Consider the following 14321-nt stretch of genomic DNA (forward strand, 5'->3'; position numbering starts at 1 on the left):
TCTTAAAATAAAAATAATTGGTTAGAACAAAATATGATCTTTACAGTCTTCTGAAACAAACCTGTTGAATTCACGTACTGTATTAAAGACTTATCAGGCGTTTTATGTTAATTAACCAAAATTATGACTTAAATCCTTACTATAAATTCTTCTTTCCGTACACATCCCAAGAATGTTAATTATTTGAGTATTTAAGTAGAGGGTTTTCGATGATTTAGAGTTAGAGATTTTGGTAGATTTACCTGTAGTTTACGTACTGTAGCCGGCTATGGCAGAGATTATTCAGACTTTAGCGAATTACCTCTACCAGTATGCTTTAACTCTTTGGCCTATAACCACGAGTCTCACTCGTGGTCAAATTCTTTACCACGAGTCTCACTTGTGGTAAAGAATTTGTGTCATAAACAAAAGCCACGAGTCTGACTCGTGGTGAAGAATTTGTGCATAAAATGCCGCGTATTATTATTAGAACAAGCGATTGGAGTTATTCTACATCGAATACTTTTTTTTCTGATTATAACGTCACTACTTTTTTTTTTTTTTTTTTTCAGTTGTTACTGATGAAACTGGATGATCTGCTACTTTAGTTCCCCGTGCAGTTTCGTTACGTTCGCACGTTTCAAATATAATTTCGTATAAGGAATTAAAAATCTCTTATACCCATCATACCCATCATGTAATTTTTTTTCGTCAACCGATCAATTGATTATGATTACACCCTAGACGTCTTAAAATTACTATTTGTCCCTAAACATTGTTTATTATTTCATAATTCCTTTCGTTACACTGAAATATATATATATCATGAAAAGTATACATTTTGCGACAGTTCGGGTACACGGCTGAACAGTTGATAGGCTCAACGCGCGACTGACTTTCTTATTGCGCAATTGGTAGATATCGTGTAGGCCAAGGAGTTAAGGTGAAACCTGTGGACATTTACTTTCTGCTTTTAGACAACGAATATACTCGGGCGAAGCCATGGCTTTCGCACCCCGGGGTAACTCGGCGAATCATAGAGAGGATTAAATGTAATATGTTAACATAATGTTTCTTTCAAATTGAAAACTGCTTCGCGCATAAGCAATACAATATCCCATGTATTTAAATGCAATGTACTATGTATTGAAAATTGACTTAGTCTTATGAAATTAGAATGGTAATTATTATTACTCAATGCTAATTATTATTTATTGCCTTTTAAATAGCTAGTAGATAACTACTGCTTTACATTTTATTGCCAAACTCTTTGGGTGGTTAAAATAATTAATGGAAGAGATAAAAGCCGAGAAACAAACAAAAGTAAAAATCTCTTGAGACTACTGGATCCCATTTAAGTATGGAAATTGTACTTTATAAGGTATTTCTTCCGCCTTCTTAGCATGCTTCATGGTGTAATGGTCAGCACACTCGGCGCGTATTCGACAGGTCCGAGGTTAGAATTCCGGCAAGGGCATTGTTCATTTTTCATGTCTCTTGCTCCAAAATATCCTAACGTCTCTTCACCCCCAGGATTTGGCGACTGGGTCCCCTAATCCCCATTTAAAAGGAGGAATATATAGGGTATTCTTTCCCTCCTTTCTGCATGCTTTCGAGCAGTAATGGTTAGGACACTCGGCGCGTAATCGTGAAGTCCGGGGTTCGAGTTTCGGCTAGGGCATTGCTCATTTTTCATGTCTTCTGCTTCAAAATAACTTAACATCTCTACGACTTTATCCTGCGCTATTTATTTTAAAGGGGTTTTGAAAATAATATTGAAAATTTAAACTGTAACTATTAATAGATCAGCAACAATGTTTACCAGTAGTATTTAAGTTTCAATAGTTTATCGAATAAACTAATAATTAACAACCAAATTAAGAGTAGAATAGCTTTAAAAATAAGAAATAACTATAGTTATTAACTATATAGGTACGGATTATGATTATTAAAGTTATTAACAATGTAGGGATGTTGTATGTAGGAATGTAAAAAAAGGTATGGCAACACTAAACGGGAAAATTGATCACCTGACTGTGTCCACGACGTCCACAGATTTTTCTATTCGCCTTTTGTAATTTGTTTATTCAGAACACAAAATGTATTTTAGACAGATACATAACTACGCAGCATGATGTTTGACTTTCAGAATGATGCAATGAATTAACAAAAAACTCGGTTGCCATTCCATGTTAAAGAAGTAAAAGAAATTAATGAATTACAATAAATAAATATGCGTGCCTAATAGTTTTCCTACACATTAAATACTTTGAAGATTATGTAAAAGACAGACTATTAAAGCCAAAAGAATTTAATTTTGTTTAATAAATTTGTTATGCAGTTTTTTTATCTCTCCATTGATAGCAATAAAAAGAGTTTAGAATTTAATCTACTAAGCCTAAATAAAGATGTATTTAAATGGCAACACAATGAAAATTAGATAGTTTTCTTATACATTAAATATTTTGAAGATTATAAAAGACAGACGATTTAAGCCAAAAGAATTTAATTTTGTTTAATAAATTTGTTATGCAGTTTTTTTATCCCTCCATTGATAGCAATAAAAAAGTTTAGAATTTAATCTACTAAGCCTAAATAAAGATGTATTTAAATGGCAACACAATGAAAATTAGATAGTTGTAGATGTAGGTTATCGGAATGAAATAAAATAAAATAACTGCATCATCTTTTAAGTTAAACCTAGAACTTCTGTTGAACAGTTACTGGCATTAATCGTAACTACCTAGTATAGCAATTACCTTAAGAATAGACGTAGATAATGGTGAATCTCTTAAGGCTGGAACTTGACAAGATCGTAAATTACCCTTGGGATCTTAGAATTCTAGTATGACGATTACCTCTTTTGAAAATTCAAACGTTGATTGAGATTTCATGCTTTACCTCATTACCAGTTTAACAAATTACGCAAATTTCTGCCGTGTAGCTTAAATTTAATAAATTATACGTGCTCGAACTTAGTTATAATTTGGATATTCAAAGTTCTGTGAAAAGAATATTTCAGATATTTCAGCTCCGGCAGATTAAAGTTACAATATGAATCTTTATAGAATTATTGTTTAATATTATTTAAAGATTACATGAAATATTAAAGTTCACAGTTATTCAGAGTTCTTCAAAGGACACTTTGGATCATTTTTAATTATACTTTTGCTTAAAAATCTAATTGCGTATTGCGTAAATATATTACTAAACTTTTATTTTTAGTCTCTTAAAAATTTCGAATTTGGCTTGACGTTCGTATGCAGGAAAGGAGAACAGGATATTTTTACTGCGAGAAAACGCTTCTTTAAATGCATTTCATACAGTGTTCTAATAATAGCGAATGGTGCCTCTTCTAAGGAAATTTCGTGATAGAATTTTCCTAAAATAAGAAAATTATAAATTTAAAAAAATAAATAAAATTTAAAAAAATAAATAAAAACGAAATCTGAAGGCTTTCAGACTTTACAACACACCCAAAGGGGCGTTTTGTTTTTATCGTTTTCTGTGTTATCTTTAGTTATTAAATATCATGCTGTTTGCACTTAAAGCATAAAATTCAATCCAACACCAATATTGCAAAATTATTTTAAAATGAGCAAAGCATTAGAATTTCCGATACACAGTCTCGCACGCTAGAGATAAAAAATGTTTCTCTTTCTGTAAAGTGTTGCCATTGCTCTCTGTGAAATCGTTGAATTTGTTAATCAAAAATTTATGAAAATGTTACAAAATATGAAATCGATATTAAAGCAAAATTCTAATTCCAAATTTGGGCTTCCAGATGTCCATATTCGGTGGAAGATTTCGTTATTCAAAATTCGATGGCTCTAGGTACCGTTATTTTATCCCAATGCAAGAAACATACATATATTTATGAAGATTATTCATTATTTAATTTCTTTAAATAAAACGCAGGTCGAAAATATTTGATAGCAACAATCTGAAAAATGAACCAACGCGAAATACCAAAATGAAATCAACAGTCCTTCAGGGCAAATTTCCCCTTTGGACTATTAATAAATGCTTAATATTTATTCAAATTTTATCATTTAAATAATAAATAAATTCCGTTATTGATTAAAATTTTGTTAAATGAACAATTCATCTTAAAAGAATATTGGTTCGTAATTAAATAAAGCATTGGTAGTGAAATTCTAAAAGATCTACATTAATTATTCAGCATTTGTCTAGAAACAGTGATAAGCAATGTGAGATAATGTATAATTTATTCTCTTCTTTCTATAATTCTAAAATCGCTTTCAGAATTTTCCGTTCCTTGAGTTTGCTTCAGAATCTATTACTAAGATAATTTTTAACGCAATATTAGGTGCATAATGAATTAAATTAGGCTATAATATTAATTATAGCATTACCAATCATTCATTATCAGGATATCATATTATCAGGATTACCTTTTTCTAGTCGAGTATTCCTTAGCGCAATCAGTATTTGATAAGAAAATTTCGAGTTCCAACTCTCAAGAATGTTTTTTAAATTTTAAATTTCTCGATTTTCTGGAAGAAAAGAAAAAAAATTATCATTAAAAATATTTATTATATAAAAATATAAATTTAAAAATCTGAAAGCTTTCAGATTTTATATTACGCCCAAAAGGGCGTTTTTTAACGTTTTGTGTGCTACCTTTATTGATTAAACATGATGTTCTTAGTAGTTAAAATATTTGAAATTCAATTCAACAGCAGCATCACAGAATATTTAAAAACAGCAAAGCAGAATATCTAAGAATTCACCGGTACACAGTTCCGCGCGCTGGAGATAAAAATGGTTTTTCTTTTTTCGTACAGTATTGGCAGTGCTCGCTTTGAGATCGTTAAGTTTGTTAATAAAAAATTCGTTTAAATTTAAAAAAAATTAAATAGGTAATAAAATAAATTCAAAATTCAATATTCGGGCTTCCAGTGTGCCCACGTTTTGTTGGAGAACTATCTATGCAAAATTTGTTGGCTCCAGTAACGGTTGTTTCTTCACAATGCGAGAAACATTAATGCAGATTTTTCATTATTTAGTTTCTTTAAATATGGTGATAATATTGCGTGGAAACAGTTTGAAAAGCGAATCGACGCAAAATGCCGTTTTGAAATTAATAGCCGTTATGGGCTAACATCTTTTTGGCAAAAAAGAAAAGGGAAAAAACCTTAATGTCACAGGTTACGTTCTTCCATATCTGAAAGTTGCTTCCTCCTCCTTATTAAACTGTGCAAGCATTCGATTTTTGAAATGATAATAATTATATTATTCCAAATGACATACCAGGAAAACTAAATGATTAATCAATTAAAAAAACGCTTAAAACACAGCATTTTATTCAATAATTTTGTACGATGAGTTTCCGCTTGAACTCATGGAAACGCAATGAAATATGAACATCTATAATATATAAACCAAATGTTTTGCAACAATGTGCAACTGAATACAGTCTGAACTACCTAAAGTATCACAAAACTAGGAAATAGATGTCAAAGGATGTGTTGAAATTAATGGGTTCAGTGTACTTAAATTATATATCTATCAATATAACAATGCTTATGTCGTTACAGCGCTTTTTTTACCACAATTATGTTTCGTTTTTGTAGACAATAATATAGAGCTAAAACGGTTAAATTTTTCTCTAGTAGAAATTTGCTAGTGATTTTAGAACAGAATAAAAATGTGTTTTGAATAAAATCGATTTAAAACGGAAAGATGAAGAGATCTTTATCATTTCTAGAATTTTCGCGTGCAGACACAGTAACGCTTAGCTGCTAAATCAATAAATTGCTCGCGTGTGTTGAAGGCAATTTAGTAAATGTTGTTAGAAATTTCAAAGTAAATTCTCTAATTTCTCCAATGCTATTGAAAAATAAAAAATGAAATTGACGGCAAGCTGTTTATTATATTTGTTCCAAACGGTCGCTGGGTTTAGATGCGAAGGTGTAGTTCCTAAGATTTTTAAATATTGTGTACACAACTGATAATTTTTCTTTAATTAACAGACACCAGTGAAGAATCTCTCTATTATAGTCTGGTAAAGGCGAGCTCGAATTTCGCAGGAGCCCACCGGAGCCCGACTCTGGTACTTCTAAGTTTTGGGAATAAATCATAATTCTAGGCGGAGCGCCTTAAATATGAAGGCTCTGGCACTTCTTTTACTTAACAAAACAACAATTTCAGTGCAAATTTGATCTCGAAAATTTTGTTTTTTACGATAAAATTATACTAAAAATCGCTTATTAAATTTCAGTTTATCTCTATATACATTTATTTTTATATAAATATACATTTTATTTTTAATTTTAATTATTTAATTACTTCAATCTTTAATTATTTAAATAAATAACACGTAAGTAATTTTTATTTAATTAAAATAATTAGTAATTAAATAATAATTGCTAAATTTTAATTAAGTAATTATGAATTAATTTGATGATTATTAACTATTTAATTTTTAAATTATTAATGATTTTGATAGTCATTTTATTTATTTATTTACTTTTGTTCCTTTTTGTTGACAGTCTTCCATGGGGCTCAAACATTTCTAATTTTAGAAATTAAGCCTTGGGTAAAGAATTTGTAGTTTATTTCTGGCAACAGTAGAGAAGTTGAAGCAGTTTGATTAATTAGAAAACTAACTAAACTTTAAATCGATAGAAATCGATTTAATGTTTCTTATCATTGTTTTAAAAATATCGCTTTTTGCAGTTGCTTGTTCTTTATAACCTTCTTTCACTAAATCTTTCTTTAACCTTTCTTTTTTGTCTTTTACGGCATCTTAGCGCTTTGTTTTTCGGCATTATATATATTTTTTTGGACAAACAAATCAGCACATTGCTCCCACAACCACTCACTGTCGCCTCCAACACAGAACTGGACGGTGTTATAACTTAATTCAAGCTGTGTCGTTATCAAAATGTTGTTTACCTTTGCTTAAATTTTAGACTCTATTGTGGTTCAACCACAATTCCAAGTTCTCAGTTTCTTTTATGCGTATTGTAATGGTTTCCTTTAACTATCAAATAAACCATAAAGGAAAATTATAGCTTTAGAGATTACCGAGATATAAGCGTTAAGACATGTTTTGCGTATTAAAAGGTTTTTGTCCCTGAAATCTCTATTGCGAAATGTAGTCCTATGTCAATATAAACAAATGTAAAAGAATAAAATAGTTTCTATTTTCGTCTCAAAGGATATTTTTTCTCAATTACTCCTTTTTAGCCCAAGAGACGTTAGCCAAGAAGGGCTATTAATTTCATTTTGGCATTTTGCGTTGAAAAATTTAAAAGTCTGAATCACCTTTCAAATTGTTATCACGAAATAGTACCGCCCTGTACCGTATTAAAAGAAATTAAATAATGAAAAATCTGCATAAATGTATGTGTGTTTCTCGTATTGTGATAAAACAACGGTACCTAGATACATCAATTTTTGAATAACGTATGTCTGTACCAGAATTTGGGCCTTTGTAAGTCCAAATTTGAATTTTACAAAATATGAAAGAGGTAATAAAACAAATTCCATATTATGAGTTTTCATTAAGATACTCAGCGATTTCAAAGCGAGCAATGGCAATCTCCAGCGCCCGAGGCCGTGTATCGGAAATTCTAAAGATAGGCTCATTTTAAAATTATTTTGTGATAATGCTGTTGAATTGAATTTTAGGGTTGAAGTGTGAAGAACGTGAATGCTATATATAAATCTAATATATATTCTAAGTAGCACTTTCTAGTAATGGAAAACGCAATTTGAATTTCATAAATCGGCCCAGTAGAATGGGATATATAGAACTGTCAACTCTTTTTTTCGCGCAGTGTGCATCATGAAGCTTTAGAATACATTTATACGTTTTCTTTTATGCGGTCCTTATCCCCTGCATAAAAACAAGTTTGCGTACATTATAATTTTATTTAATTATTATTACATTCATACAAACCGAACAAAAAGTACATAATTTCATAATTCAGAACGCCACTTTAAATGCTCTTAATCTGAATTCTAAATAAATTGGGAATTCTTGCACTTGAAAATGAAAACATTAACATAATATATATCTTATTCACAGTAACACAGAAAAAAAAACAATTCACTCGTTCTCACGGCGAAACACAAATTTCTTTGCTGTTCATGTCTGTTTATTATATTGTTTAAAAGTTTCTTTCGAAGGCTAACAAGCAAATATGCCTTTCGAACTGTATGCTGGAAAATGGTCTTTATATATCTGTTCTCGCCTCCATCTAGATAAGACCTTTGTCTACGAGATCATTTTTCATGCCTGCGGAATAACATCATTTTCCCTAATCCTTTTCCCCATTTCTAAAGTAGCACGGGAGAGAGAGTAACAATCTAAACAGAATAAAATTCTACCATTTGTTAGCCATTCTTTTTATTCCATTCCTTTGTGCTACTCGTATGGAATTGGAAAAGGCAGATTGCGATGCCATCGATCGAAAAGTTATTTATAAGCTATTAGTAATTAGCGATCCTTGCTGCAAAACTCCGAAAGGGAAGAACTAAATTATGCAATAGAGGAGAGCGAATCCAGTGACATATTTGTGCTACTGAATTTATATATTGCTAGAAGACAAGCCGCCAGTTGAGCGGGCTGCGGCTAAAGCAGAACTTATATGTTGTACGTACATCTTTAAAGGAAATGTGTAAAAGCATTTCTATTTGAATGAAATCAGTTCATTCTTTCCAAGCAACATTCATTTCGTAAATAATATTTGTTATTCTAAATCAGGAACAAAACGTTTTGACTCTTCAGTTTACTATGCATGATGATCTAAATTTCATGTAATACAGCAACTTTTTCTCAAAATCAGTAAAAGAATTAACGTTGGAATAATATATGTCAGTTATCCTGATTTGAAACAAAACATGTTGCCAACAGCAGCTATTTATTTAAAATGCAGACAAACGAAACGTTTTCAACATAAAATGACGTCACATGTAATCGCGTGCTTTCTTTGACGTCCTGAAAGCTTTTCAGATTTTATACTACGCCCAAAATCGCGTTTTTTTAATGTTTTGTGTGTTACCTTTATTTATTAAATATCATGTTCTTCGCACTTAAACCATAAAAATCGAATTCAGCAGCAAAATCATAAAATATTTAAAAGGAGCATAGCTTTAGAATTTCCGATACACAGTCTCCCGCGCTGGAAATAAAAATGTTTTTTCCCATACAGTGTTGCAATTGCTCGCTTTGAAATCGTTGAATTCGTTAGCCAAAAATTCGTTAAAGATTTACAAAATAGGAAATGCATAATAAAATAAATTCCTAATTTGGACTTCCAGAGGGCCATATTGGAGTGGAGGACTAGATTATTTAAAATTTGACGTTTCTAGGTAACGTTTTTTTTTATCATAGTGTGATGAGATATGTAGTACATATATTTATGTAGATTCTTCATTATTTAATTTCTTTAAATGTAATACATGGTGATAATATTTGGTAGCAGTTATTTCAAAAGTGAAACTCAGTTTACAGTGAACGAACGAAAAGTGCCAAGACGAAATTAATAGCCTTTCTGGGCAAATTGCCCCTTTGGACTAAAAATATGCTTATTGTTTGGCAATGCTATTTTTATTTCATATTTTGTAAAACTTACAAGTTTTTTATTAGCAAACTCTACGATTTGAAAGCGAGCAGTGGCAACAATGTTTGAAATAAAGGAGACTTTTTATCACTAGCCCGAGATGTTGCCATTTGGGAAAATGAGTGCGAAAAGTAGCGTTTTCAAAGTTTTTAATTAATATCTCGGCTGATTAATATCGTACAATGATGAGAATGTTCGAAATGGCTTCCCGCGAACTTCCGGAATCCGGGAGTACCTCTCTCCAAACTTAACTCCCCGCCGTTCCGGAGGGGTTAATGCCATAAACAAACAAACAAACCGCATAGAGATTTCAATAGTGTAGATAAGATACCATTATTCTGTTACAGAATTTTTTTGCAAGACTACTGCTGAAATTGGAGCATATTAAATTACGTAATATAATTAAGTAGACGATATAAAATATGTATATATATATAATTCATTATTTGTATTTATAGCACAGACTATGAAGAAGTTTTAAATTGCTGAAAGAAATGAAAATTTGTACATATTTTAGAGTAGATTTCAATCTAAGAAAAGTCTTTTTACAATCTCTCCAAAATACAGTGATACCTCAGAATATGAACGCTTTGAAATACACCCAAATTGATATACGTAATATTTGGACCCGAAACACTTTGTTAGATGTACGACATTTGTTTGGAATAGGAGTCAGTTTCGAAGACTCAAGACTGCACCCACTATACTTGTTAATTTTTTTCGAGACAATGCCATGATTGCCCATGAGCGATAGTATGCCTGTTGCTAATGGTTACATTTTGAAGCAACTTGGCGTTAAATTAATTGCGTAACCTTCGGCTACTTGTTTATTTGAAATTAAACTTTACTTTTGACTTACTGTTAACCTAAGTTATCTATCTCGCGACAAGTAGTTGGCTGAGTTGTAAACATAATATCTGCCTCCTGTTCTTATTTAGTTTTAAAAAAGTGTCTTTTACGCCTTTCGTAAGTTTCATTTATTCCTTTGCTAGAATTCACTTAACATCTACCTAGAATTTCTATACTTTAGATGATTGATAACACTCTTGTAGATGCTGAACTAACTGTTTATAGAGACATTTACATTTTTATATTTTTTTAAAAGGTAAAATTCTATTTTTATATATTTATTAGTCCAAAGAGGCTTTGGACAAATTGAAGGACTATTGTTTTCGTTTTGCGATTTTGCGTTGAATCACTATAAATGTCCGTTTCACTTTTCAAACTGTTGCCACCAAATGCTAGAGTCCTGCATTATACTTAAAGAAATTGAATAATGAAAAATCTGCATAAATGTATGTCTATTTCTCGCATTGTGATAAAACAACGGTACATAGAGCCATCGAATTTTGAATGACGCAATCCTACTGCGAATAGGGGCATGTAGTAGACCGCATTTGAAATTTGGATTTTATTTTATGATCGATTTTATATTTTGTAAAACGTTAACGAATTTTTGATTAACAAACTCAAGGATTTCAAAGCGAGCAATGGCAACACGGAGGAAAAAAAAAACCTTTTCATCTCCAGCGCGCGGGAATGTATATCGGGAAATTCTAAAGATAGGCTCATTTTAAAATTGTTTTGCAATATTGCAGTTAATTTGAATTTGATAGTTTAAGTGCAAAGAACATTTAATAAATAAAGGTAACACGCAAAAGTTTAAAAAAAATCCCTTTGGGCGTAATATAAAATGTGAAAGATTTCCGATTTTTTTAAGTTGTGAATTTTACGATTCCAGTAATAGTATATTATAAGCCTTGTTATTATGAACTATATTTATGATCGTCATTCTGGTAACTCCCTTGATATTAGTTTTAAGATATTCTAAGATAAAGGGGTTTTAAGGCATGATTCGCCTAATTATTGAGTGTTTTAATTATTATCTATTTGTTACTTTAATTATTATTTATAGACATAACAGTAAGCTGTCTTACCGGGATAGTGATTAGCTACGCTGACTGCCATACCAAAAATACCGGGTTCGAATCCCGGAGAAAGTTCGGATGTTTGTAAATATATAGTTTCTGCGCGGCACAGTTGCGTTGTAAATATGCGGCGAGCCGAAAGTCCTCTTGAGAAGTTGGTGGTAGAAAGAGGAGTGGGAGATCCTCGAACCCGTCCCCCTCCGCAATTAAAACTGGCAACGGAAATTGTAGAGGCATTAGGTTACTCTGAAGAAGGAGAGATGAAAAATATCGAACCACGGACCTCTCGAATACGCGTCGAGCGTGCTGACCACTACACTACGAAGGCATGCCAAGAAGGCGGGAGAAATACCTTATAAAGTGAACAAAATCGTGCTATCGTCTGTATTGTGCTCATGGCGCTTGCGAACTACAGACACAATCTTGCATTCCTTGCCACAATGAATTTCGTTCGAATGGGCTTGTTCTGATTCGAATGGGAAAAATTCGAATGGGCTTGTTCTGATGTTACTGTCAGAGGTAAGTCACAACAAAAATAGAGTTAACGGGGACATAACATCTTAGTTAATTGAATTCATAAATGCGACGAGGGAAAAAAAATGGTGAAGTAAAAGGAAAGGTGAAGAGAAAAAACGAGCCGTGGATGCAGTAAGGTAATTGGTGTTTATGTTTACAAGTAATTTTTTAAAGATAAGCTCATAAAAAATAATTTGAGAGAGATTATTAAGCAATCAAGCAATTTTAGTTCTCCCCGTGCACTCTTAACATCAATATTGACACATCAAAAGTTATTCGAGACAGACCACTGAAACCTGTAAACAAGAGTTCGATGCTGAACAGGACACAGGCACTTTGATTGGTCATTTTAATTTAAAGCATTATCCTATTCATTATAGAACCGGAGGCTTACTAATATTTACGAAATATTGAAAAACCTCCAGATAGAAAGATAATATGTAGTTGCAGTTTTTGTGTTCAGTAAATTCCACTCTTTTGAATTTATGAGATGAAATATTAATTTGTAATTCGTATACTATAAAATACGTAACCACTTGAGTGAGATTCATAGTGAAACAAGCAAGGACCGAAATTATTCAGAGAAACTTTATTAAGTCTCAGATATAACTAGGGTCTGAATTTATATTCCCTCGAATTCATGCAATCCTGTACTCTAATCCTGACTTGCAAAGAAGTTAGTTTCTTCTTGAATATTTCTTATTCCAAGAGATTCTGATCTCACACACATTTCCATTAAAATCAAGGAGGCATGTGCCCTCATGAATATGGAAACGGATTCCAAAGCTCGGCTTACATTTCCAAGATTTCTGCTCCAGTTGAATGTCGTTGTCAAGTTTCTGCATCGAAGAATGCACTAATGTTTTCAAGTATCAAAGAGAGTAGCTCTGCAGTCTGGCTACAGAAGCAACAGTGAAATTGCTTTTATTTGTGAAAGGCTAGCTGGAAGTGAAATTCACTGTAACGCTGAAGAACTACAAATTTAATTAATTGATATTTTCGGGAACAGCGCAAATTTGCGAATAAAATACATATTAGACGGGCCTGTACGAATCATAGTTTCCGACTGCATTTCTGCTTTAATGAATCTTAACTGAAAATAATATTTCCTATTAATTAGTTAATTTAATGTTTACGTTAGATTAGAATAATATAATTATATTAGTTACCAACAATTTAAAACTTTAACAAGTACTGTGAAAGAAAATCTTAGTTCCTCGCTTAATCCACGCTTTTTTTTACTAATTTTATCGTCCGAAATGCGAGCGGTGAAAATTTTGGGAATAATTGAATTTCCAAAAGACGCGGTTACAGTTGAGAACAACAAAACAAATGAAAAGCATTCACCGATTAACTACAGGTATCCATTGCAATATTTTTCTTTGAAAGAAACCTGCATTCCATTAAGAATACATAGTAATATTAATATCAAAATATCTAATAAGATACCTTCATTTCTATTTACCTGTAACTTGAATGTCGCCCGTTCTTCTTGTTGTCTCTGCTACTCTTTAGGCCTCGAATTAGCCATTGTAGAGACATTAGGTTTTTTTTTGGAAGCGGAACATGTGAAAAATGAGAAATGCCCTCCCCGGAACTCGAACCTGGACCTCTCGAATACACGCCGAATGAGCTACTGTTACACTACGAAGGCCTGCAGAAAGTCTGGAGAAAATACTCCTCCTTTTGAAGGGCAACTGGGGATTAGGTGACCAGTCACCAAATCCTGGCGGTTAAGATTCATCATCCTTTTAGTTCGAGAGTCACTGCACATTAGTTTTTTTTCGGGGGGGGGGGAAGTATGAGATGTGAAAAACGAATAATGCCTTCGCCAGGATTCGAATCTGGACCTCTCGAATACGCGTCGAGTGTGCTACTATTACATCACGAAGGCATTCAGTAAGGAGAGAGAAAATACCTTACGCCATAAGTAATTAGCTAAGCTGATTTAACAAAATCCTTGACTGAATGGCAGTTCGTGTTTGCTTCAAAGCCACTGGTTATTTCTTATATAAAGATATCACAATGTTCAACATTTAGAAGGAAAGGTTCGGCGTGATCTTCGCAGGTAGTTTGAGAAGATTTGTCTTTGTTAGTAAGAGGAAAACAATCACTGCGTGGACGAACGCATTTTAAAATTTAGAGAAGTTCGTTCTCTGAAAGCACTGAAGAAAAGGATTTTTTTGTGAATACTTTTAAAATTTTAAAAACCTGGCCCTAAAAACCTAACAGGGGAGAAAATGCTTAATGGCTAAACAAATGATTAATTTTAAATTTAATACGATTTTATTTATTAAGAAAT

At 32.1% G+C, this 14321-nt stretch overlaps 1 protein-coding gene across 3 annotated transcripts in view; it reads left to right on the top strand.

Annotated features, from left to right (window-relative positions):
* Positions 1-14321, top strand: part of LOC118192955 (uncharacterized) — a 312399-nt gene that overhangs the window by 29020 nt on the left and 269058 nt on the right. The window lies entirely within an intron of this gene.

The sequence above is a fragment of the Stegodyphus dumicola genome, chromosome 3 (genome assembly GCF_044657685.1).
Source record: "Stegodyphus dumicola isolate Sdum_Otavi_A_Nest chromosome 3, ASM4465768v1".
Classification (NCBI taxonomy): domain Eukaryota; kingdom Metazoa; phylum Arthropoda; class Arachnida; order Araneae; family Eresidae; genus Stegodyphus; species Stegodyphus dumicola.